Consider the following 6,000-nt stretch of genomic DNA (forward strand, 5'->3'; position numbering starts at 1 on the left):
CTTATCTATTAAATCAAATTAATTCTAAACAGCAATTATGAACACTTAGAAAGCAGCAAGCAAAATTCTTGCCAAAATGTGGGCAGACCTATATTTTCCCCAGCCTACTCTCTTTTTATTTTTGTCCTTTCGGAGTTGTTAACAATCACCCTGTATATAAATATACAAAATATAAATATAAAATATAAATATAAAAGCACTGACTTTTGTATCTCTCAAATGTTTCACCTTCTGTTGAAGTGGTAGGTGGTGTTAGAGAGGATGTTCCTATTACCTGTGAAGTGATATGTGCAAATTCTGACCGCTGATGTATTTGAATGCAGAGCTTTAAGAAGAGCTCAGATTTGGAAGAGGTTCTGGCTGAGGGTGGGGCAGGGGAGCTCTACAGAAGAACTGGAGCTTTTGTAAGATGATGAAAACTCAGGCTTTCTCTGCCTTGTGAGGACACAGTGACACGTTGGCTATTTGTGCTAAAGAGATGGCTCAGTCGTTAAGAACATTTGCTGGTCTTGCAGAGGAAGAAGGCTTGGTTCCAGCACTCACATGGTGGCTCACGGCTGTCTCTATCTCTTATTTCAGGGAGTCGGATGCTTTCTATGGCTTCTGCAGGCACCAGGCACATATGTGGTACATATATACACATCATGCAGGCAAATACTCACACATAGAAAACAAAAACAAGTAAGTGTTGTTTATGTGTATGAAGGTTTGCACCACAGGCATACTTAGTGCTCACAGAGCCCAAAAGAAGGCATAGATCTCCTCGAACTAGTGTCATAGATAGCTGTGAGCAGCCAGGTGGGTGCTGAGTCATCTCCACAGCCCCATGAATAAATCTTAATAAAGGAGAAAGAGGAAGGAGAGGAAAGAACAAGAGGTGGTGTCAGCAGTAGCTACTTGCCAGTCAGGAAGGGAGCTTTTCCCAGAAATAAAATTCCCTTATACTTTGATCTTGAATGCTCAAGCTACGAAAAATAAACCCTAAAGCTTATCTCACTCAGTCTGTGCTATTTCTTACAGCTACAAAGATCCACGAGTTGGAGACCTGGTCCCTGCTTGGGGCTATTAGGAAGTGATAGGGCCTTCCAGAGGTAGAGCCTAGAGGGAGGTCTCTAGGTCACTGCAATGAGTTCAATGTCCTTAGTGGGTAATGGGTCCTCCGTCCTTTCTTCTTCCTCTTTTCTCATTTCCAGGCTGAAGGTAAGCACTTGCAGAGTGACATACACGCGTTGTTACGTGCTACAGGCTCAAAGCAATGCAGCTCATCACAGACCTGATACCTCTACAACTAGAGCCCAAACTGACATTTTTCTTTGTAAATTGTGTCAAGTATTTATTGTGGCAGAAGACTGACTATCACACAACACTACAACTGACTCAGACGGATTAAAAACTGGGCTGGAGTGATGTTTCAGAGGTTAAGAGTGCGCCCTTCTCTTGCAGAGGACTCAAACACAATCCCTAACACCCACATTGGGTGGCTCACAAACACCTAAAATTCTATATCTGATGTCTCTTGTTAGAGGGCCCTGGTATTCACGTTTACATATGCACTCGTAGACTCATACACATAGCTAAAAATAAGAATGAAATAAATCTTTCAAATGTATTAAAAACTTTCACAATCAGAAAGTTGCTGCATGACGTAGAAAGGACCAAAGGCGATGGGGTTGAACATGCTCTGCCTGTGGGATAGATATAGTGCAGTAGCGGTTGTGCGTTCAACTTTCAAACCCACACTTTAATCAGGACTCTTCCACCGCATATGAGCCTATTGTAAAATTTGCCTTAAGCCAGCAGTAGGGTCAAGACTAATAGTCAGAAACGGAGCAGAGAGAGAGAGAGAGAAAGAAAATACCCATAAAAAAGAGCCTCAGGTCTGAGTCCAGAGAAACCATTAGACCTGTGAGTGTCGATTTTTAGTTCTGTGAGCTTGGGAATGTAATTAACATCTCTGACCCTCAGTTTCTTCCTGAGTAAAGTGTCGATAATACAAACTGTCACACTGTGTTCTAAGGACTGAATAAAATATCTATTATAGCAGGGCAGTTTGTGTTTTGGTCATTTAAGATCTCATTCTTGTGAAGGTTAAACTCTTCTATTACTCTAGATGATGTAAGAAGAGCGTTAATCATAGAACTCCATTCTGTGATCTCAAGGGTAGGCCACTTATGAAGGCTAGGATAAACAATGTTTCTTACCAGAAATTCAAGTCTCCAACAGAAACACATCAAGATAGGTGCATCCTTTGAGAGTTGCTGCTATTGAGGTCTGTTGTCGGAGGCATGTTCATTTGCTTCCTGGCTACTCAGAGCAGAAATAATTACATAAAACTGTATTAATTAAAACACTGCTTGTCCAATCACTTAAGCATATTGCTATCTAGCTCTTATATCCTAAATTAACCCATTTCTATTAATCTGTGTATCACCACGTGGCTGTGGATTACCGGGTAAAGTTCTATCCCATGTTTGTCTCTGGCAGGGGCTATATGGCAACTCACTGACTCTGCCTACTTTCTCCCAGCATTCAGTTTAGTTTTCCTGCCTAGCTCTAGTCTGCTCTATCACAGACCAATGAAGCTTCTTTATTTACTAACCAATAAAAGCAATACATATAGAAAGGACTTCCCACACCAGAGATTTTGCAAACCATCTGGAATTTTGTCCTTTTTTAGATTTGGTTGTTGAGTTCCCTTCTGAGTCTGTTACTAACATAGTTTTCTTGATAAGGTTCCATATCTATTGTCCATGCTTATGACTAGGAGCCCACACTGGAAAAGATAAATAGACTAGCAGAATGGTTAGATAGTAAATGCTTAGCATCCTTTTATTATTAGAGCAGAGTTTTTGGTGTTCTTTGTGGGACAGCTGTATAGTGTTTGGGGTGTATTGCTGTGGTTGGTGTGAAAAAAGGCCGAGTGGTTAATAGCTGGGCAGGAGGTGTGAGCAGGACCTCTGGGGAGAGAAAGGAAGAGGAGGGAAAATCTAGGTGCATGGAAGATGCCAGGAGACACAGAGAAGAAACAGAAGGTGCAAGATATAAGAGAGTTCTGACACCATGTGATAGATGTACATTCATATAAATGTAAAGTTATAAGGGCTAGTTAGTAGCAAGCCTAAGCTATAGATCAAGCTTTCATAATTAATAAGATGTCTCCGTGTCATAATTTGAGAGCTAGCTGGCAAGACAGAAGAAGACTTGTTACGGTGTTAATTGAAGAATATTGTCTCAATGCAGCTTGCCCTCTTCTGTTGTGGGACACTATGAGCTTTATTCTTAGAAAAGTAGCAAAGTAGCTGGGCATGATGGAGCACACATTTACTCCCAGGAGTCAGAGAAGAAAGCTGATCTCTGTGAGCTTAAGGCCAGCCTGGTCTGTAAAGTAAGTTCCAGGACATCCATGAAGAGACCCTGCCTAGAAGAAGTAGAAGAGGAATAGGAGGAGGAGAAGGAGGAGGAGGAGGAGGAGGAGGAGGAGGAGGAGGAGGAGGAGGAGGAGGAGAACAAGGATGAAGATGAGGACGAGGAGGAGAAAGGGGGAAGAAAAGATAAGAGACCAGGTAGTGGTGATACATACCTTTAATCTCATACTCAGGAAGCAGAGGCAGGTGGATCTCTATGAGTTTGAGGCCAGTCTGGTCTACAGAGCAAGTTATAGGACAGCCAAAACTACACAGGAAAACCCTGTCTTGAAAAACCAAAAAGAAAAAAAAAAGGAAGAAAGGAAGAAAGAAAAACAGTATAGTATAGTATAGTAAAGTATAGTAAAGTATAATATAGTAGAAAGTGGTTCAACTTAGAACTCCATGACAGGGGTTCAAGGATCAGGTCTTCTGTTGTCCATCTCATGACTGCTCCAGCCTCGTTAAGTCATTATTCTTGTATAAGAATATATATTGGGCCAAATGAGCTCTGAGGACTACTCTAGCTCAAAATTGAGTTTCTGCATATTTAATATTATTTTCATTTATCCTCATCTACAGGAATTATGAAAATGGGTTCCATTTCTTTTCATGTCTTGCCACTCATCTTCAAACTATGCAAGCGACACTGAATATAGAGTTTTGCTTCCACTTAGGAGATTTTCTCTTACAGTCTTCGTTGGATAGGATGCTGGGAAACGACCCTCACTTCTCAAAGTTCTGCTCAAACCACCTGAGAAGCCATCCCTAAGCTCCTGTGTACAGTTCCTGCTCCATCCCTTTCTATATACATAAATATCTCATTATTTTCTGGTTTTTCCAAAGATGAATTTATTTTGATTTTAAGCATGAATACGTGTGTGTGTGTGTGTGTGTATACTATATGCTATATGTATGTATTTGTACCACGTGTGTTTCTGGTGCCCACAGAGGCTAGAAGAGAGCATCACATAATGGACGACTAATAAAAACTCAGAGAGGTAAATTGGGGTTCAGCCTGAAGACTGGAAAAGCAAAGCAGCCAGCTACTGGCTCTTACCTCGACCTCAACCCAAAGAGGCAATCCTGCCTCCAAGAATCTCAAAATGAGACTGAGACTGAGAGCTGTCTCCTTCCATTTTATAAGCCTCTCTAGGGCTGGGATTAAAGGCATGCACGGCCCCGTTTCTATGACAAACTAGTATGGCTACTGGGACTAAAGGTGTGTGTCACCACTGCTTGGTCTGTAAGGCTGATCAGTGGGGCTGTTTTACTCTCAGATCTCCAGGCAAGCTTTATTTATTAAAATACAAATTAAAACCCACTACAATCAGATCCTCTGGAACCAGAGTTAGCACTAGTTGTGAGTTGCTGAGTCAGTATTCTAAACCAAGAGTCCTCAGCAAGAGCAGCGAGTGCTCTTAACTTCCGAGCTCTCTCTCTTCCACTCTCTGTTTTGCTGGAGAAAAGCACTCCAAGAAGTCGACTTCATGTTAAGTACATATACTTACAACACACGTTGTGTGGATTATCTGTGCCACCTAGCAGCGAGTTTACACTTCTCTCTTCCTTCTTTGCCACTCTCTAACGTCTCTCTTGTAAAATCTTCCCCCTGTTGCTCCACTTCTCAGAGAGATGAGATCACCGTCTTACTCAACCCAAATGGAAACTGGCAACGAATCATTTCTCTAGTCACCATAGCATCTACCTCATCCCAGTACCTGAACCAGGCCTCTTAACCCCTTCCTGCAAGAAGTGAATCTTGTTATCTCAAGGGCCTGCACCCTGATAAGACTGTCTTCGTCAACCCCTGAGTGGGGTGCCTTTTTCTGCTCTCTCTTTACTCAGTCATGCTGGGCCGCTCAGCGCTTCCGCTGAATATTCTTATCAGCATGCACACATTCTCTAGTATCTTCATATAGCAGCTGTTTTAGAACTATCTTTCTCTCAGATATCACATCCCAGTCTACGTTCCCTTTAAAACTTCTCAAAAGAGCTGCCCTCTGATCCTTTCTCCCTGTCCTCACCACTCATGCGTTTTTTTGTTTTGTTTTTTTTTGTTTTGTTTTGTTTTTGGTTTTTCAAGACAGGGTTTCTCTGTGGCTTTGGAGCCTGTCCTGGAACTAGCTCTTGTAGACCAGGCTGGTCTCGAACTCACAGAGATCCGCCTGCCTCTGCCTCCCGAGTGCTGGGATTAAAGGCGTGCGCCACCACCACCCGGCTCACTCATGCATTTTTATTTTCATTCCAGGCTCGCTTTGGGGGCTGCCCTCTGTCACAGACTTTCTTTGGACCCCCAGCTAATGAATAATGACATGGGAGCTTATTAAGTATGAAACTCTTATCACTGAATTTTACCCATTATATTAATCAACCTTCTGCCATGTGGCTCGTTACCTCTCCTCAGAACCACATGTCTGACCTTCACAGTGTCTCCCTGGAAAATCTCCACCTCTTTGATTCTTCGCCCAGTTACTCTCCTCCCCACCCCAGAATTCCAGCCTATCCTCTGCTGCCTAGCCACTGGCTATTCAGCTCTTTATTAAGCCAATCAGAAGGTGCCTGAGGAAGCAGAGGTAGAACAGAAGCATCTTCA

The sequence above is a fragment of the Microtus pennsylvanicus genome, chromosome 19, assembly GCF_037038515.1.
Source record: "Microtus pennsylvanicus isolate mMicPen1 chromosome 19, mMicPen1.hap1, whole genome shotgun sequence".
NCBI classification, from domain to species: Eukaryota; Metazoa; Chordata; class Mammalia; order Rodentia; family Cricetidae; genus Microtus; species Microtus pennsylvanicus.